Source organism: Chenopodium album, chromosome 23 (genome assembly GCF_948465745.1).
Source record: "Chenopodium album chromosome 23, dcCheAlbu1.1, whole genome shotgun sequence".
Classification (NCBI taxonomy): domain Eukaryota; kingdom Viridiplantae; phylum Streptophyta; class Magnoliopsida; order Caryophyllales; family Amaranthaceae; genus Chenopodium; species Chenopodium album.
The window spans coordinates 6,912,169-6,933,868 of NC_137856.1; the positions used below are offsets into that span (position 1 = coordinate 6,912,169).

The 21,700-nt window shown below is 35.0% G+C and overlaps 1 long non-coding RNA gene and 3 pseudogenes across 4 annotated transcripts; 3 read left to right on the forward strand and 1 right to left on the reverse strand.

The window, feature by feature from the left end:
* Window positions 1-294: 294 nt before the first annotated feature.
* LOC145606946 (putative L-type lectin-domain containing receptor kinase S.5 pseudogene) lies at window positions 295-2,259 on the reverse strand (annotated as a pseudogene).
* A 3,821-nt stretch (window positions 2,260-6,080) lies between these two features.
* Window positions 6,081-8,220, forward strand: LOC145609322 (putative L-type lectin-domain containing receptor kinase S.5 pseudogene; annotated as a pseudogene).
* Window positions 8,221-8,232: 12 nt separating this feature from the next.
* Window positions 8,233-11,231, forward strand: LOC145606947 (putative L-type lectin-domain containing receptor kinase S.5 pseudogene; annotated as a pseudogene).
* A 2,373-nt stretch (window positions 11,232-13,604) lies between these two features.
* Window positions 13,605-20,672, forward strand: LOC145608928 (uncharacterized). Of its 4 annotated transcripts, none has more exons than XR_014105951.1 (6): window positions 13,605-13,756; window positions 13,890-15,753; window positions 15,838-15,961; window positions 18,118-18,311; window positions 19,999-20,142; window positions 20,291-20,672. It is a non-coding gene; the product is annotated as an uncharacterized LOC145608928 (long non-coding RNA). The 4 variants fall into 4 exon arrangements; XR_014105950.1 differs by having other exon boundaries at window positions 15,855-15,961; XR_014105952.1 differs by having other exon boundaries at window positions 15,855-15,961; window positions 18,145-18,311.
* The last annotated feature ends 1,028 nt before the right edge of the window (window positions 20,673-21,700 follow it).

A 21,700-nucleotide genomic window follows, 5' to 3' on the forward strand; every position in this document is an offset into this window, starting at 1 on the left:
GTTTAGAATGACAATGGAACCATTCTCAGACAACTGTAAAGGGAAGTTGATTTTTTTTGGTAGTACAAAAGACAAAAGGAGCAAAAATAAAGTTCTGCATTTTATACATATTTATAATGCCTTAAAACACCACCAAACTATACAAATTTTAGTAAAAAATAGTGTTCTAATTTGCATTACTTTGAAGCGATTAAAGAATAATGATGAATCATCCAAAGTCCTGTAAAATATGTAGCACAAACAAGTTAAGAAAAGATTATTTACACAAGTCGTTGTTGAACAGGAACATGAAAATCACCTTCCATTAATGCTAGAGAATGTGCTAAGCATGCCTCCGCTATAAGAATGCTCGTTGGTGAAGGATGGTGAAGGCGCTGGCCATACAAAGGCAGGCTTCTCTAAGGAGACTGTTGGTAGAATTGCTTCACCTAACAGAACCTGCAGAACATATCCCATAGACGGCCTCATGTTTGGGTTCGGATGGCAGCAAGCCAACCCCAATATAAGCATGTGCTTCGCCTGTCTCTCATCATAATTTCCCTTCAATTTAGGGTCTATAGCATCAGTAACAGAATCCAATGAATTAAGTTCCCACACCCAGTCTATTATGCAGGTGCTAGTCTCAGTCTGCTCATCTTGAATTCCCGGTTTTTTCCCTGTGGCCAACACTAATGCCAGAACACCAAAGGCGAAAACATCTGTTTCTGTGGTTGCTTTTCCTGTAAGGAAGAGTTCTGGAGCCATGTACCCTGGTGTTCCAGCAATTTCCTTGGTAGAATGATGAGTCTTCTCACTTAGCTTGAACATCCGAGCCAGTCCAAAGTCTCCGAGTCTAGCATTGAATTCTGAATCCAACATTATGTTGCTGGCTTTTATGTCCCGGTGCAGTACTCTTTTCAAGCACTCGTTATGAAGGTAATCTAAAGCTTGAGCAACACCACAGATTATATTATATCTCTTGGTCCAGCTTAGTGTTTTTTCTTCTATTTTCCAGCTGATTTTCTCATCATTACAGTACAAGAACGTGTCTAAGCTTCTGTGCTGCATGTACTCGTAAACTAAGAGCAGTTCACTGCCTTCATAACACCAGCCAATCAATTCTACAAGATTCTTGTGATGAAGGCTACCAATGGTGGTGACCTCCGCGATCAAATTCTGCATTCCTTTCGGTGTATCTTTGACCCTTTTAACTGCCACAAACTGTCCCTCCAAATTTCCCTTGTAGACTATGCCAAAGCCTCCTCTCCCTAGCTCATTTTTCCGGTTAAAATTCCCTGTAGCAGCCTTGAGATCCTTGAGCTTGAACTGCTTGGGACCGACTCCTGTAAAGATTGGTAAATTGTAACTATTAGATGGCCTTTGTTTTCTTTTGTAGCAGAAGTAGCCAGCAGTAACACCAATTCCACATAATGAGACGACAATGCTCACAGCAACCACAATCCAAACCCACCTTGGAAACTTTGACTCTTTGCCTAGTTCATCATAGGTGAAATACCATTCTAGAATGCAGTTACGTTCAATTGCTACTGGTCCGGTTGAGGCAGAAAACCCGACATATACCATTTCAGGAAGATAGTGATGAGAAAGATCAAGATTAGGAATTGACATAATTGGAGGTTTTGTGCCTACTTTCTTCCCTTGAAAAACTGATATATTCATAGTTTTTGTATCACCATCATAAATAATCATCGCGGTAATATTAGTATTAGTACCATCTGAAATAACAAGACCTGAACTGTTCAATGAAGTTTGGTGCTTGGAATTTATGCTGTTGATGTTCAAACCAACATGGTTGTTATCAAGGTCTTCTGCAAAGCTCTTCTTGGTGTCAAACTCCACCGCGATTATGCTGGCTTGAGAGGATCCATTGGTAGTGGCATTGACTATCCCAAGCCATTTATCCATGCTGTTATTTGGAACATTGCTCTCTTTACTCAAGATAAAGGCTAGCCCATCACCAGGGGGACCAGAAAAAGGCGATACATTAAGAACAAAAGTAGAATTGAACGAAGCCACTCTTCCTTTCTTCCACAGCCTGATGGGATCTTTATGCACGATTCTTCCAAAAAGATTTTCGGTTTGATTGATATTACTAATGTCCATTGTAACTTGTAGGGCATCAAGGACTATGTATGCATTCCCCGTTATAATGAAATCTCCATAAGTTTCTCGTGGAAAGCTTGAATAGTCAAAGCACCATCCTTGGCTAACTGCAGCAACAAACAGCAGCAATACAAGCAGGACTTGTTGAATCTTCATGAAGAATTTTTTTTTTTGGTAAAATCAATCACACAATCAGGGTATATGGCAGAAGTTTTGTTAATTAAGAGACAAGATAAAGAGACTTGTTCATGATTAGTTATCGACTTGTTTTGATCTTATTTTCTTTTAGATTTGGTTGAATAAGTAGTTGGTCTGCATGATCAGTTATCTCTACTGAGTCTTGATTCTGCATTATTTTATACATTTTTCAGTTCTGCATTCCTAAGGAAATTTTGTGAGAGGGAATGTTCTGGCTGATTGTTCTACTTTCAGAGCGAATTCAGTGCATTTTAAATTAGTTTCAGTTATATTAAAAGCAAACGAGATCATTCCTAAATGCAAGAAACTAGGTGTACTAATTCATCTACTTCCAATTATCGGCTTTTAAATTCTGAGATCAGACATGTTCATATAATATAACATTGCTAAAATGCTAGCTCATACTGCTGACCAGAGATTATTGACTGTCTGCCTGTCTCAGGGTAGTGCTTAGAATGTTATATTCTTCTACAACAAAGTATTTTCGAAAGTGATTGTTGTTGGAACAAAATTTGGAGGAACGAACAAGAGGGACCGGATATTTCTTCTAGGCACGTATCATAGCCGCTTTCCTAATAGTTTATTATCCACCCTCTACGAAACAACAGGGTTAACACGATATAACTATTGTGATACAAAGAAGAGACAATTGATTTTGGTTGTTTACCAAAATCAATCTACAAGAAGTTTGTGAACAAGTGTTTGTAAAACCAATTAAGAGAAATCACTATAGATAAATTCTCTTAAAAAAGCAAGTTTAATGATAATCTCTTTTCTCATCCTTTTTTCTCTTCCTTTTTCTCATCATATATGTCATACAAACCCCTATTTATAGAGTTTATATGAAGAGTAGTTAACATCCAAAGGATATGTCCGTTCACAAAGCAATACGCTCAAAACGGCTAAAAACCGTCACTTTTGAACTCCGCCCGGTCAGATCGGGCAATTGAGCCCTACCGGGCGCGAGCAACACTCTTGTAAAACATGTAAAAACTGACAAACCCCCTTCGCCCTGACAGACCGGGCAAAGGAGCCCTACTGGACGCGAGCAACATCTCAATGAAATTGAGATAATTGACAATTTTTACTCGTGCTCGCCCTACAGGGCAAGATTGGCACAAATATGTCAATTTTGCCTTGTTTTGTCACTTTTATACATCTTGCTTTGTTATACCTCTAAGTACAATCATTATACTAATCCTCCTCAACAGTCAACGCCTAGCATAATATAAACTTCATATATGAACTCATAAGCACATTTATTATAATTGTTCCAACAATTGTAGCTAGTCAAGCTCATTATCTCAGGGTGTGCTTGAATTGTCGGACTTGAGAGCTACATAGTATCATTTTAAGCTCATTTACTAAGGGAAACTATCCTTGGGTTATACATGTGCCTGAACTTTAGGAATCGGTTTAATACATGTATGTGAGTAAAAAAATCCGCTGTACACAATGTTGTATTGTACATCCAAGACTATTTTTTCGCTCATGTGACAGAGCTTCATTTGAGTATGGATGTATTGTGTGCATTATATACCCAGTTTCATGCTAATTGGCCAGCATATTTTATCTCGAAACAACCATTGACTCGATTTATGTACTTCAACTCTACTTTCTGATCTTTACTGGTCCTCTGCATTAGTTTATATATGTTTCTGATCTGGAAAATTTTCTGTAAGAATATTCTGGCTAACATCCTACATTCTATGCATTTTTAGTTCACTTCATACCTAATCTGAATAAAAAAATTCTGTTTTCAAAATAAAGCCGCTAATTGTGACTATTATTATACGCTGAGGATAAAATACTGATGAATAGATGGCTGAAGACGGAAGAGGTAATCAATGTTACTGACCAGAGACTATACCATTCTGGTTGAAGTTACAAATCTATCTAATACATATATTTAACGATATCTCATATCTCTAACAATATTGCTGAATAACGAAAGTTAACAATTACTTTTGAACGTTTGAATTGAACTGATCATCTACATGAAAGACACTTCCTGAAATGTTTCTTCACTGCCATTCTCGGCACACTGCAACTACAGACAGCAACGATCTTAGCAGAAGAAAATTGTTACCGCGAGTACTATGACATAAAGTCTGGAGTAGCACTGTAGCAGCATACTCACTAGGATTTTCGATCTTGTAAAAATCCATTAAGAAAATTTGATAACTATGTATATTAAAAATAAATAAATAAATAAATAAATAAATAAAAGTAAATAGAAATGTTCATGATGAATTTTTCACAGCTTTATTTGGTTGAATAGGAAATTGGTCAGCAGTATTGACAATTTTTGAAGAAACAAGCTTGTTTTTACTGGGATTAGCACAGAAACTTGTATTTAATTGAAAGATTCAACATTTGAGATAAGAATTATTTATGTATATAATTTTTTTTTAAACAAATATGTTTATATCTCTGTTGTACATACAACTTATACTACAAAGACACGGAATACCAGTGGCGGATCTTGGCCGAAAATATTAGAGGGGCCAGGGTTTAAATATTTTACCATTTGCTCAAAATTAATCCTACACCCCAATATTTTATAAGTAAATATAGGTTATTTAACTTTATTTACTAATTAATTACAATAATTTACGGGGTGTCTGGCCCCCGAATAGCCCAGATGGAAGGTCCCCTATGTGGAGTACGTATTAGATGGGTGTGTGTTGATATCCACACTCATTGCCCGAGTGGCTCTCTCTACTGCACTAAACACAATTAAGGAGAAGCACAATTTTTGACGAGAATAGAAAGAAGAGAAATTTAATTATATGATGAAGGGAGATATAGCGATAAATACTACTCAATTAAAGAAATGTTACAATTATTTATTAAAATTTCAAGGTTAATGTGTTGTGATTAAAAGAGAACATCGGAGAAAGTACATATGGAGTAGTACGTATTATTTAGTCTTATCTCTAATGAGCTAACCTCCAAATATTAATACGTCAAGAACAGAAATTTTTACTTAAGGTTGAGATGTAACCATCACATAGAAAATGACAAGATTAAAATTTTCCTCCCATCTATTTCCATGAAACTTCCTAAAATCCTAATTAATCATAAAATGAAGTATTGCCTCATGTGAAATATAATAAGAATGTTAGTTTTTTATAATGTTTTTTTCAATTCCAATATTGGACCATATATGTCAAATATTTCCATAAATAATATTGATTAGTTCGTATTATTATAATAGCTATGATGTTAGCTCTATTTTTTTTTCTTTTTTTATTCGACAGGAGTTATGTAAGGTCTAACTTTGTTGGTTCTTTTCTATACTCCGTATATTTTTTTGTAAGACCAAATCTCTATAAGAAGCAAAACAAAATTAACTCGATATATCAATAGTGAAAGACGTGTCTAGAGATCGCAAAAATCAATCTTTTTATGCATGTGCAAAGAAAAGCAAAACAAAATACACACATGCACCAAGTTACCAACTCATCTACAAAAGTAGACTTTTCATCAATTACTAAAACAAATTTAAACCATGGATGATGCATAAACGAGCAATTAAATTGTTCACATATTTGACATTTACCCAATTCTTGACTTTACTATACATTACTGATGATATATAGAGAATTAGTCTACAGAAATAATGCATGAGATGACAATGACATGAACATTGAATCCTTTATAAATAATAAAAAACTCCAAAGATGTTAAAACTTAAAATACAGATTAACCATTTCGATCTACATATAGTTTTAAAATTTATTTTCATGCACTTTGCCAATTCATAGTAAAAAAAAATGAAAATGTTACATAACATCATCAAATTTCTTCTTGTTATACTTCTATACCTTGCTACACTTGATCAAGTATGGTGTTTCGGATTTAATTATACAACCTTCCTTGATCCCGACGAAGGAGACTTCATCATGTCTAATACTTCCCACATATATTCTAATGCCATACAAGTCACTGAAGACTCTATTGGAGCAATTGAAACCCTTTTCAATCTTAGTGGAAAGATTGTGTACAAACGAGTTTTTAGGCTATGGAACAAACAAAGAAATGCATCTTTCAGTACACAATTTGTGCTCAATATAAAAACTCTACAAAATGGTGGTGGTGAAGGGCTAGCATTTATTTTAGCTAAGGATTCCGAGGTTCCGGTTGACAGCCAAGGGCAGTGGCTAGGAATTGTCAATGCTAACACAAATGGTACTGAGGGCAACATTGTGGCAGTCGAGTTTGACACGAAAAAGAGCTTTCCAGAAGATTTGGATGACAACCATGTTGGTTTGAACATTGACAGTGTGTATTCTGAGCAACAATTTTCATTGAATGGACGAGGTATCAGGATTGCAGATGAGAAGGATATTACTGCTTTGATCAGCTATGATGGTGTGACGAAAGTTATGAACGTGTCTGTAAAGGGAGAAAATCAAACAGAGTTTTCGCGATTAATGAGTGTTTCTATTGATCTTTCCCTGCATCTTCCTGGGAAAGTTTATGTCGGATTTTCAGGTTCAACAGGAACAGGGGTAGAGCTTAACTGTGTGAAATCATGGTCCTTTTATGGAGATAGCATAGAGGAAGAAAAGCAAATATGGGTCTGGATTTTGATTTCTGTCCTAATTGTTGTACTCGTTTCGTGTGGTATTGTAATTGGGTGTTTGTATAGAAGACATAGAAGGAAGCAAAAACAAGTGGATTATGATGATGGTGGGCTGTCTATGCAGAGCATTGAGACGGGTTTAGGTCCGAAGAAATTCAGGCTCAAGGATTTAAAGGGTGCTACTGGTAATTTTAGTCCCAAGAATGAGCTTGGAAGAGGAGGATTTGGGGTGGTTTACAAGGGAAAGTTGGATATGAAAGAAGTGGCTGTTAAACGAATCATCAATACTCGTCAAGGGAAGCAAAATCTGATAGCCGAAGTCACAACAATAGGAAGTCTACACCACAAGAATCTAGTGGAGTTGATAGGGTGGTGTTTTGAGAAAAACGAGTTTTTGTTGGTGTATGAGTATATGCCTAATGGAAGCCTTGACAAGTTCATATGCTCTGATGATGAAAATATGACCTTAAGTTGGGAAAGAAGGCATGGCATCATTTGTGGTGTGGCTCAATCTTTGGATTATCTTCACCACGAGTGCTCGAAGAGGGTTCTACACCGAGACATAAAGACTAGCAATATAATGCTGGATTCAGAATTTAATGCTCGCTTAGGAGATTTTGGGCTTGCTAGGATGTTTAAACGAGGTGAACAGACACACCATTCGACAAAAGAACTTATGGGGACACCAGGGTACATGGCACCAGAGATTTTTCTCATGGGACATTCGACTGCAGAAACTGATGTTTATGCATTTGGTGTTTTGGTTCTAGTGGTGATCAGTGGGAGAATGCCAGGGAAACAGAACGATGACAAGAATTTAGTCGATTGGGTGTGGGAACTCTACAAGTCTAACATGATTCTTAGTGCTATTGATCCAAGATTGAAGGATGAGTTTGATATGGGGCAGGCTGAGTGCATGCTGTTACTGGGTTTAGCTTGCTGTCATCCAAACCCTTATACAAGACCTTCCATGAGAAACGCGCTTCAAGTTTTGATGGGGGAGGCACTTCCACCATCAGTTGCCATTGAGAAGCCTGTCTTCATGTGGCCTGCAACAGTTGATATAACATCCTTTGATCACTTGGAGGATTCTCGTGGAGGAGAGAACATGTTGAAAGAAATTTATTCAGAACTTGTTGTAAGATAGCATAGTCATACGGTAACTTACAATAACTTGATAATCAACACTTGCAGTATGCTTTGAATTTGATTATTTTTTTAATTAAATCAAGCATACCTAAAATGTTTTCTGTATGTTTGAATTAGAAACATTAATTTACTTGATTACTCATGTGTATCTGCTGAATATCATGTAGATCGTCAGCCTAATGTGGTTTAAAATGGCAAAGAATAGTAAGCCACTTTGCCCTGAGCTTGTTATGCAGATGTTTCGTACTTTGATTTCATCTATTGTTTACTGTCATTCTATGCATTGCAGTGCAAATAGTATGTATGATTTATCCTATTTAGCCTTTCGGCTTGGTTCACAAGAGGACTCTTATGTACAAAGCAAAGCAGACACAAAATTTTAACTGCATATCTAGTTTCTGACTTAAATTTTCTGTCAAAATAAGCATGAGTCCTTGAAGCTGCGTGAATGACCTTAGATATACTGAGTTCCATATTGAATTAGCTATGTTTTGTACTGTCTGTATATAATAGGCCAAGATAGGGTATCCAAACTATTAAATTATTGAGTTGCATACTGATTTGCTTTCTATATTATCGCGATTACTCTATATTATCGTGTCAGTTTGATAATTACTGCAGCTTATATTGACTGTTTCCCACCTTGTGATTGAAAATCAAGCCTTAATGATCAATCTAAAGGATGTCTGCTGACTAATACTAGTAAAATTTTAGTTGAACAAGCAACACCATCAGATACCGCTTTGCATTTTCCTATGCAATTTCTGAACTTCCCAAACAACTTGTTTTTTCTAACCTGCACAATTTAAACAATATTCTGACCTAACGAGTTCAAGTGCACGTATCATGCTGTTTGATCATCTCTTTGACCATTCAGAAAAATAAAAATAGATGATTTTCGCTGTAAATGAATAGTTTGACTGCAATAACTCTTCAAGGACTGATACATTCAACATTCTCATTCATAAAAAATATTAATCTCCTTTTCAAACGCGGTTATCATCCAATGTGGCCAAATCCTACTAGGGAACAGGCAGTGGTGTTGTTGATTTGTTGAGGTTGCCAACATCTCAAGTAATGACTAAAGAAGAATTAACTTGCCAATCAGCATTTTTTGACAGTCTGTTCTTAGCAAGAAAAATATTTTGTTATCTTGATGGACTGCCCTCCCCTGAAATATAACATTTAGAGATCAGATGTCGCGTACCTTGATCATTTTGGATTCTGTTAGTGCAAGCACTGTGTTCATTATACTTGTACTTGTCACAGCAACAGCTAACCAGGTACGCTGCTTGAATATCAATTACAAAAGCTTCCCTGAAAATGTTAGAAACAATTTTATTTTCGAAGGTCAATCCAACATGATCCAAAATATTTTACAAGTAACCTGTCAGCTAATCTGTCAGGAAGAATCTTATACAAAAAAAGGCTGAAGTTATGGAGAAAAAGTCACCAAGTCTCTTCTTTCAACACAAGATTTGTATTGGCAATCGCCCCTCAGTTTAATCCTCCTGGTGAAGGTCTCGCGTTTATTCTAACTAGGGACCCTCAGGTTCCAGAAAATAGCTACGGCCAGTGGTTGGGGATAACAAATGCTGGTAAAGACGGCTCCCCTGGAAGTAAAATAGTCGCGTTTGAGTTTGATACAAGAAAGAGCTTCAGAGAAGATGTTGATAATAATCATTTTGGTGTAAACATCAATAGCATAAAATCTAACAGAACAACTTCACTGACCCAATTTGGAGTTAATCTTTCGAGTCTTTATCCTGTCACTGCTACAATTGACTATGATGGCACCAAGAAAATGGTGAATGTAAGTGTTTCAATGAACAAAAAAGGAGCAAACTCTGAATTTCCAATCCTTTACATGCCTCTCGATCTATCTAGACACCTTCCCGAAGATGTTTATGTTGGATTCTCTGCCTCAACTGGGACAGGAATTCAACTGAATTGCATAACAGAATGGTACTTCACCAGCAGAGACATAGAGACATATAATGCAACCAACTTTTATGTTGCTATCCTGATTCCGCTTATATCTGTAAGTTGTATAGGCAGTCTATCATGTTGTATATACCGGAAAATGAAATGGAAAAGGAAATATACAAAGGATGAGGATGGGAATTTAGATGTAGAGACTCAATGTTCAATGTTAGGTCCAAAGAAATACCGGTTTAAGGAGCTCAAAGTTGCAACTAGTAATTTTAATGCTAAAAATGAGCTTGGTAGAGGAGGTTTTGGCATAGTCTACAAGGGGGTGTTGAATGGTAAGGAGGCGGCTATCAAAAGAATCACTAAGTCTACAAAGCAAGGAAAGAAAAATTTGATTGCGGAAGTTACCACTATTGGTGGCATCCACCATAAGAATCTTGTGGATTTGATGGGATGGTGTTATGAAAACACTGAACTCTTGCTTGTTTATGAGTTCATGCCAAATAAGAGCTTGGACATGCTTATATTCTGTAATGATCCAAAGCCGAAAGTAGGGGGATCAATGACACTTAATTGGGGAAGAAGGCATACTATCATAAGTGGTGTGGCACAGGCTATTGATTATCTTCATAATGAATGTTCAAAAAGGGTACAACACCGAGACATAAAAACCAGTAATGTGCTCTTGGATGCAGAGCTTAATGCTCGTTTAGGAGACTTTGGCCTTGCTCGAACCTTCAATATAGGGGAAAAGACTCACCACACTAGCAAAGATATCTCAGGAACACCAGGTTATATGGCTCCTGAAATTTTTCTGACAGGGAGATCAACAACTGAGACTGATGTTTACGCCTTTGGTGTTCTGATGCTGGAGGTAGCCTGTGGAAGAAAGTTGGATATTCAGACAAAAGGCGATGAATTTAGAGTAAGCATCATTGACTGGGTTTGGGAATTTCACAAACAAGGAATGCTTACTGATGCTATGGATCCCAAGTTGAATGGCCAATATGACAAGAAGCAAGCCGAGTGCATGCTGGCCTTGGGACTGGCCTGTTGCCACCCAAACCCGTACAAAAGGCCATCCATGAGAATTACATCACAGGTACTCTCGGGAGAAGTAGCTCCCCCTGATGTCCCCTTGGAGAAGCCTGCCTTTATGTGGCCAGCTAATGCGCCCTGTACTTACCGAACCATGGATCATGATCATTGTTCCGCTGGTGGCATAATGAGTTCATCTACTGATATAAGTGGGAGATAAATACAATTGCCAATATGCTTTATTCATGAACTGCTACAAGTAAGAGTAAACTACAAATTATAGTGTATCAGTGTATATAATATCTTTAAATTCTGTTTCTCTATATGTTGCACTGGAAAGTAAATGTTATTACGTGTTCATAAATCTCCTAGAAGATAATTAAATCTACAAGAAATTAAAGTCCAAGAATTTGGCTGAAAGCATATCAGATACAAGTAAAAGTTCATACGATGTGAGAATATGTCAGCAACTCAGCATACATGATTAGCTGTTGTAAGAGGTAAGCTAATCAGCTAAGAATAGAGAAAATCAAATTTGGGAAGAGGACAGAACATGAAGATATAAAATTTAGGTTATTGTAAATGTAAGCTAAATTTTGTAAATTTTGACCTCAAATCGGATCCAAAAGACAAAGCTAAGTGACCCAAAACCTCTAAAGAACATGTTTTTACACGAAAATTAAACAAAGTTATGTAAAACGTTAGATTTAACCTTTTTTAACAGAAAATATTAAATGATTGTATAATCTAAATTTTTCGTCTTTTTTGGGTGGTAATATCACTAAGTGAGTTATTTATGGGTGGTAAAATACAAAATTTCCTTATCTTTATTGGTCATTTCATTGTTAGGCGCTTCATGTCATGACTTGATTTGACCATAGAGTATATAAGAAATGTATCATGTCTATATTAGCACAACTACGGATAATCATCTATTAATAAGTACCATCGTAAAATTATCATTTAATGTTAATGATTTAAACATGTTCATTATTTGTTGCAACAAACCCAATAAAACATTTCATCGTGTCAAATGAGTGATCAAATTTAACTAGTACTCTGTATATCGTATACAAAATATCTTTGTGAAAATGACATTGTTATTTCTTACAAGGACAATGTCAAATATCATCCATCTATCATAGACACATAGCCATGCAATTGAGAAACACAGTATAAGTGTGTATAACTATCACCCTACAAAATTGCAATTTGCAAGATAGAAGAAATGGTGCACAAACGACCCATGTGAATTTATGAAGAGACAATCTAAGGTCTTACCTTAGACGTGATATTTGCTTTTATAATGTCGGTTGTCCAACTTAATTAGCTACAATTATGGATCATATAAGTTAAAAATTAAGCTTGTAATTTTGATAATTAACATATAATCCAATGCCACGTCTAATATTGCATGAAGGTTTGCCTCAAATGGGAAATTAATTGAAAAGAGTCCACAAATTGTGACTGATTTGGACCTTAATCTCGTGGTAATGCTAAGATTATTGGCCTAATGTTGTTATAGGTTGTAAGGTTTGCTTCCTAGAGCACAACAACACTTGACAACCCCCTTAATTTTTGAGGTCCACTCGAGAGAAAATTAATTTTTTTAATTTGACAATTTATTATTAGGAACATATTGTCTAAAAGACTCCTAACTATATTAGTCATGCATGTGGGGACTAGGGTATTATATACGAATTCGATTGAAAAATCCTTGGATTTATTAGTAAGAGAGTGTTGTTCCAATTTAAATAGAGTATCTCGTTGAATTCCTTATAATGTAACAATTTTTGTCACGAGAGCTAGCTTTCTCAACAAATCATTTTAAATGATGGTCTTAAAATGTTAATTTAATGTATGGTCAAACATATATACATGGAGCATTAGAGAACATAGAATTGGTAGGAAAACCAAATACTTTGTTTTTGAAAAATTTAACTCAATTACTATTCATTTGTTTTTTTGACAAAACTTGCTATTTATATTATCAAAGTAAAATAAATTTGATTGTATTTTATGTTTTATAAATACAAAAAAGAATTAACGTATAGAATTTTGTTAGATTCTTCGAAATGTAAATTTTTAAAACTAGCTAGATAAGATATATAAGGTCAAAGATGTAAACTGAAGTACACACTATACAAAAATAAATGAGTCGAACTTTTTGAAACGAAAGGAGTATCAAAATAGTATTTACGATTTTTATTTCAAATTGAAATGATATAATAAATGTGATATATGCATTCATATATCAAGAAACAAAAGTGTCCGATTGCCTTGTAAATTAAATTCTGATTTGTGTTTACAAAAAACGTAACATGTATGATGTATGCATGTTTGATTGTGTTTGCCGTGAAAATTACATGGCGTTGTCCCAACTTGTTGCATCAATAAACACACAAATATAATCCATGTTGATGGATGTCATATATATATGGACGTATAATGTGGGTCTACTATCAAATTAATACAATTCTACGGATATTATAGTTACACCAAAATATACCTTATCAAGTTATCATACCCTACTTCCTTCCTCTATATATATGAACTGTCTAATAAGCTAACACCATACTAATTAATTAATTAAGCTAAGTAATTATTTAATCAACACCATACTCAACACTAATCAACCCTACCTCCAATATCAAGAGCAAACTCCTAAGATGGCCATGCCAACATGCAAGCTTTTCGTTCTCGTTGTGCTCGTCTTCCTTTGCCTCATTTCTGCTCCTCTTATAGGTATGTATAAATATGTAACCATTTGTTGATATAGTTGATTCATTGAATCATCTTATTTGCAATTTTTTGCATCTATTTGATACTTAAATTGGTTTTTATTGTTGTTTTTCTTGTTTTGATTGTATACATATAGATGCGGGTAGAAATGTGCCAATGAAAAAGGAAGGAGCAGTAACTCCAATGAACAAGAACATTCACAACCATGATGTTCCAAGTACGACGAATGTCTACGTTGATGGTAACGTAGAAGTATATAAAGAAGGTGATCTAACGATGATGGATTACACCCCCGTCAAAGGAAAGTCTCCGATTCACCATTGATCAACATATATAAATTGTACTAGCTAGCTAAGTTAGTTAATTACATGCATGGAACGAACATGATAATTAATTAGCTTGTTTAGTAAAAATTATAAAGAGTTGATAATTATCTCCGGCCTAGCGGATGGAGTACTTCAGTACTTCTATATATATACACACACGCTTGTATAAGTCGTTTGTTCCTATATTAGATGAAAGGATATACGAAGTATAAAGGTATGTGGTACGTGTATGGGATATGAGTACCCTACGAGAGTAATGCCTAAAGAGCTACTAATTAATGTTGAAAGTAATACGGAAAATGGAAAATGGAGATGTTTAGTAGTTTAAAAGGAAAAAAAAAAAGTTCTTATTTAGCAATTGATTTTTGGTTGTCTTTCTTGGTACAATTGTTTTACTTTCACTAATTAATTTGTCTTTGGTGTCTATTAGTCGTTATTGATTATCAATTGTCCATTGTTTCCCCGTTGTTTGTAGTTTTGTACATGTAGTTTTTTTTACCTTTACACTCGTCGGTGTATATAAATTGATCAATCATTGATTAGATCATAGTAATTATCATGGAGTAATATCATTAAAAGTTGATCTTAAAGGAAGAGATTTGACAATATTTCACATGACTATCTATATCGCGCGATTCTTGAATTTATGTATAATTGTATAAAACACCAAAAACAATTTTAATGGATTGCATGTGGGGATAATGTAAAAAGCAAAACATTGTGAGTAAAATTGTGAAGTTATTATTATTTACCAATTAAATAAGAAAAAAGAGATATAAAGTCCTAAGAGTTGCATATATAAAACCCTAAAAAATGTTAAAGACGCATGAAAATATAATTATCAAATTGTTAGGAAACAAAAATAAAATTTGGTTACTCCTTGAATAATTTTCGTGATTTTTTTTCTTTTAATTTGATGAGTATGTACTAGGTAAGTTCTTGTGCACACACAATAATTTTATCAATAATTACTGTCACCTATTAATTTGTTACTATATTTATTTATTTTTTTTGTCTAGAATAATGTGCACAAAATTGACAAAAAAAAAATGTGAAACAGCTTTTTCAACTCAAAAAGCTAGTTTTAATTTAAAAAGGCTCAAAATATAAGCCTTTTAAATTAGCAAATTGAACTTATAGATTTTCAAGTAATACATATATGGAAACTATTAACAATTGACATCTATTTATCAAGCATTTTTACATAATCAGCTATTTATAACTAGTTAGTCAAACCAACTGTTACAGCCAGCTAGTCAAATCAGTTATTACAACCAGTTATATTAATCAAATAGCAATTAATTACCAAGCAAAGTCAATATAACCCGTTATATCAATCAGTAACTAGCTAATTATCAAAAAGGACCAACAAGCCAACAACTAATCGCTAAAAGCTATTGTCAAACAGTCTTTCTTTAAAGTTTTACTCCCCAATAGAGCGTTCTAAATTTGAAGCTTGGCGCTAAATCACAAAAATATTTCAAAACCCCTCCAAAAAAAAAAAAAAAAACTTCCCACAATTTTTTTCATTATACTATGAACAAATTTTCAGAAAATTTAGCATTGAATCAATAAGATAAATCTACAAATGAAATCAAAACGTTCTACTCCAATTAGAGCACCTGGGCAACGTTCAATTCTTTCCACCTTCAATCATCGATCTGCTCAACCATGGTAATTGAACAAAATTTCAATTAATTTAATACTTTTATACCTAATTTATTTGGGTTTTTCTTGAGAACCCTAATTTCATTTCAGCTCTACAAATCATTCAGATGGGTCAGGTGTACTTTCAAACAAGAACAATCGTGGTTCCAATCTCTCTTTCACTGAGTTCCTTAATCGCAAGTTACATACAACTTCTGTGCTTCCTTTTGATAAGGTAATTTTACCCAATTTCAATTTCTTTCTTCATTTCTTTTTTTCTGAATTTGTGGGCAATTATTTGTTTTTTAACTAGTAAAACCCTAGAATTTTTTTCTTATTTTTGGAAATGTTAGAGTAGAGTGGTGTTTTGAATTTGCAAGATTGTAAAACCGAAATAGAAGAGGATATTTTGGTATTCGTTTCGGAGTACCTCGGTTTGGATTTAGTTGTCATATCGTTGGTTCAAATAATTCTATAATGTGACAATTAATTTAAGACGGGTCTACAATGTAATTTAGGACGGAAGGAGTATGTACGGACTATAAGCCTATAATCCAACTTGCTATTGCTTAATTAGTTGGTTTTGTTAGCTCATTTATAAACTGTATTCTTTTATTGGGGTTAAAGTGGTTTAGAGAGAAATGTTAAGATAATTATGTATATTGTTAGTTTAGTCAAGTATATATCTTGTTTCCTTATACTTAGGATAGGATATATGTTTCCTAGTATTTTGCCTTCATTGTAGCCATGAATTATGGCTGACGATTTTGATGTAAATTGTATATATATCAATGAGCAAAGGAGGAAACTTCACGGAAAACATTCTTTTATGGTATCAGTAGACTAGGGCGTTCTTCTTCCGCTGCGCACCCTAGCTCGTGTTTTTCCGCCCCTGTTTTTTTCTTCTTCTCTTCTCTATCTCTCTGATTTTTTCAATGGGGGAATCCAAATCCTCGTTTCACCCTGCTCTCACTGTGAACAATATCAAGAGCGCAATCCCTGTTGTTCTTGAATTTGATAACTCACACTATTCAACTTGGGCGGAATTGTTTAAGCTTCATGCTCGTTCTAAGGGGGTTCTCCATCATATTATCCCTCCCAAATCTGCGGATACAGGGAAGGAACAGGCTGCTCTCACCGCTGAGCAGAAGGAGTTGTGGTCTACCCTGGATGCAGCCGTGATTGGTTGGATTTATGCCACAATCTCTCATGATCTGATGCAGACCATCATGGAAACTGTTCAGTAATGGGTATAAGGATGAGACGATTTTGGAAAAGTACTGTCTTTTTTGGTAATGGGTTAGAACTTAGAAGGTTGCAAGAGAGAACATGTTGTCTACCCTCAAGCATTTGCGAAGGAAACATGTTTCGATGCTAAGGTCAGTTATAAGAATGGTAAGGATAGATGTATTGTAGATATGGGTGTCAAAAAGTACTTGAATGGGTATGTTTGGGGGCGGGGGGGGGGGGGGGGGGGGGGGGGGGAGGGGTGTTCTTGACAATAGGTGATACCGGTTAGGGGTGCTTATGATGCGAGTCGAGTTCGAGTTTGGGGTAGCTCGACTCGACTCGTTAACATATCGAGTCGAGCTTTATCGAGTCGAGTTTTGACCGAGCTTTGACCGAGTCGAGCTTTGACTAAGTTTGACCGAGTCGAGTCGATCTCGAGTAGCTTGAAATTTGATCCATCTTTAGTAAACTCCATATTTACTATAACATCTCTTCATTCTCTTTAATTTTGTCATTTGAGAAGTATATATATGATGATTAGAGTACGTAAATAATGTTTATTTATTAATTAATAATCTAAATTAAAAGTTTTTTTATCAAAATATTTTCATTTTTTGTAAATATTATATTATATGAAGGATTTCGAGCTTCTTACGAGCTTTCGAGTCGAGTAATGAGCAACTCGACTCGACTCGTTAACATTACGAGTCAATCTCGAGTTTGAGTCAAGCTCACTCGAGTCGAGTTTTAACCGAGTTTTGACCGAGTCGAACTCGAGTAGCTCACGAGTTGTCTCGTCTCATTAGCACCCCTAATACCGGTATCCTTAATGTCTAAATTCACCTTTCTTTAGGGTACGGGTTTGGTACTATGAGGGCCGTTAAGCCCCCATTTAAGAATCCATACAGAAGCTAATATCTTCGAAGAAGTGTAACTATTTTTATATTTGCATAGATGGAAATAAATTTCATGAAAATGTTGAGTTTTTCTCCTATGTAGATAGATAAACATTAAACTGTATTTATTTCTTTTCATGGTTGAATATGTGTTCCTCTCACTATTTCACCCAAATGGACTATTATGGCTGTAGTAAACTATTCTTTCCTAGAATTTGTTCAGCTATAAGAGAATTTTTACTGCATTTTCACTGATGTAAATAAGGATGACAAAACATTGTCCATGATCAAGAAGGAGAGTGCTCCTTTGACAGCTAACTGCAATCCCAGAAGCGAATCCATTTTAAGAGTGTGGGGGACCTCGTGATGAAAAGGGGCATGTGATTGAAGATTCTGTGTTTAAGCTGTTCAATGATTCAGGAGGGAAAGTCAGGAAGAGGTCCTCTGAATGCATAACTGGTTAGTGCAAGCTTTTGATGCAGTCTCATAGTTATGTAATGCATTTGTTTTGTACATTGAATTGTCAAATGCTGAATGCATTACAACTTATTTAACCAGTACTTGATGTACAAAAATTTGCTTTCAAGTGTTTCCCGGTTCTTCATGTTTGTGTTGGGAAAATGCCTTCTGTTTGCATGCTTAATAGTTAGTCGTCTAGCAAATATGTCTACATGAGTGTTTTAGTAAATTTGCAGATTTAGGTGTTGTAAGCTAGTAACTCAGTGGGTGTACAGTTTGCTTCAGATTTTCTGATCAGCAGCTAAAATCTCCATAATGTGAATTAGGATGCACAATGGTGCTCTGAGAATTAGAAGATAATAAAATAAGTGGAGGGCCTACAGAGACATAAATTCTGTTTTCCTCAACTTTTTAAAAAACTCCAGCAAAATTAAACTAATAATTCCTCACCCACCCCCCCCCCCCCCCCCCCCCCAAAAAAAAAAAAAAAAAAAAAGTGTAAATAAAGGTAAAAGTTTAGCATATATAAGAAACGTTCATGACGCAAACGTTTGTCAAAAATATGAAGTGAACTTATTTAGCAAAAATAAGCAAGGAGAACGCTTAAATTGGTCTACTTTGCCTTGTCACACAGTAAAGTTTTTGCCACCATCTGAAATTGGCTCTTCTACTTCAGAAAATCAGAAGTATATTTAATGTTGTACATCAGTACATAGCATCATCTTTAGAGTTACGAAGCTTGGTGTATCTAAGTCTAAATGGGCACTACATCGTGCATGAACGATACACAACTTGGTTGTACAAATCACATCTAACTGAATTTACAAGATTGTCAACATTAGTAGTTTACCTTAAACTATGTGAACCATGTTTTCCTCTCTTCTAATTCAATATTTTTCAGATGCTTGATTCAAAATTCCTTTATCTGTTTCATTGTCAATCCATTGTATTGAGTCTGATTTCATTTGGAAACCACAAACATAACATTGTGCATTTCTTCTTATAACATTCTGTTTCATTGTCAATTCATTGTATTGAGTCTCTTATTCATTTGGAAACCAGTCAAACCACAGATATAACATTGTGCTCCATACTTCCACTATTCATTATACAAGACATGAAAAAAGGACTTCAACCAACTGCTGAATGAAACAGGTTTTATTTTTTGGGTATTAAATCAAGGCAGTGCCCATAAAGATCTCTCTCCTAGAAATGAAATTTGATTTTGTATGTACGTCAAGCCTAAAGATAGATCCATTACTGTACCAAAAGTCAATTAACCACAATCTAACCATTTTAAGTTGATTAAGGTCGAGGAACTAGAAGATATGTATGAGGCAAGCTTGTAGGAAACTAGGAACTGAACATTTCATTGGTGACACGATTATTGATATTTCCACTGCCTGAAAATTACTTCTAACAGTGAGGGAAGCTGAAAGTCATAGCTTTTGAGTATCATTTCTTCCCTGTATTTAATTGATCGATGAGTTTATGCTTCCTGTCACTCTAAGATCCTACAAGTTTGTCTCTGTATTGCTTTTCATTCTGCCTGTAATTTTAGTGATTTATGCCTTAATTTCTATGCCATATACAAGATGGTCTTAATCCAGCACATTAGTATGGTTTTAATAATTGATTCAAACACTACTGAAGCTTTCCTTTTGTGGTTTATGTATCTGAACTGCAGCAGATCCACCACAATCGGAAGGTGTTTCAAAGCATCATATTCAAAATCATTTGTTAGTCTTAGGAGATGACCCAAAGCCAAAGAGAAGAGCCCTTGGAAGAAATACATGTAGCAATAAGAAACAAAGGCCTCTTTATAACCATTGTAAGTACCATGTTATTCCAAACTATTGCTGCTACTGTCCATTATTGATGCTTGAGATTTACTTTCGTGGATGTTCTGTTTGTCAATGTGGCATGGAACTATGGAAGTATGGAAAGAATGAAATGCGGCTTATAATTTGTTTTGGCAGATGAAAATGGAACTGGTTTCTGGGAACCTGAGAGAGAAGGTATCGACAGTGCTGAAGTTGGGAGCACGGAAATGTGGGAAGGCATGGGTTCAACAACCACACTAGGAGGACTAGATGAATTAAGCCCTTTCGACCACCTTTAACTATTAACCAATGCTTCTGTACTACCTTGGTGTGATTAAGCAATCTGACTTATCTGTAAATGAGTACTCATGCCAAATTCTACTTGCTGAATCTCTAAGCAAGTTTGTACTATGAGTAGAATGTATTACTCTTTAATGATTTCCTAATACTTTGATCTTTGTTTTTGGGCGTGCTGAATTCCTGATACTAATGTTGATGAAACATATATCTTCTGTGACAATGACACTGATGAACTGATAATGAGTGAGATCAAAGGATTTTTAGGAGATCAATGGACGGCTGATCATAGAACCAACTGATGTTTTCAATATCTTATGAACCATGTGAGTATGTGACAGATTTGATCATTTTATGCCATAAGTTGGCTTTAAGGTTTGATTTAAATTATCATAGATACGTTCGGAATATTGGAGTTTCTCAACCCTTGAAATTCGAATGATGCTTGTGTCTGTTTCTCAAAGTTCGCTTTGGAATAATATAGTCTAATTTCTGTATTATGTAAAATTAAACTTGAAAGATGCTTGAATGATATATGAATATTGAATAGATATTGTAAAAGCAATCAGAATAAAGTATGAAAAAATGCTTGTTTTGATTGGTAAAAAAGACATGATTTGCTAAATGGGGTAAGGCATCATGACTTGTGGCTTCGCTTTTAGCCCAAATGCTTAATCCATTCAGCTAGGCCTATAAAAGTTTCAAAGTTTAACCCCAACTACATTTTGCAAAAACTATTATTGTGATATCATGCATTCATGCCTAGAATCTAAGACACTATAGTCAACCCCAACTATAATTACGTACGCAACTCATTACTCATTCAAGGCCATCAAGGGGTTCTCCATTTCAAGGCGCTCAATCTTACGTGCTTTCTTTTCTCCAAAAAAAAGTTATCAAATTATGTTAATCATTTCTATATCGATCCAATTTTAAAAACTGTTTTTAAAAGATAATATAACAATTTAAGTGTCTAATTTTATAATTTACATCGGCATGACAAATATCATAGCAGTAAAACACTAGTTCAAAACCGATGCGAAATGCCGGTTTTGAACCGGTGCTTATTTATGTTTTTCTACTAGAATTTGTAAGGGTAATCAAGGTTCATTTCTATGGCAATGCTAAATTCACCCAAAATTGTATTTTCATTTTACCTAATATCTTGTCCTAAGTGGTAATGGATGATGTATGTTGGACTTAGTGATTTTGATGATGACACAACCTCACTTACTTACAGACTAATAAGAGCTTGATTGTTTGAGTGTG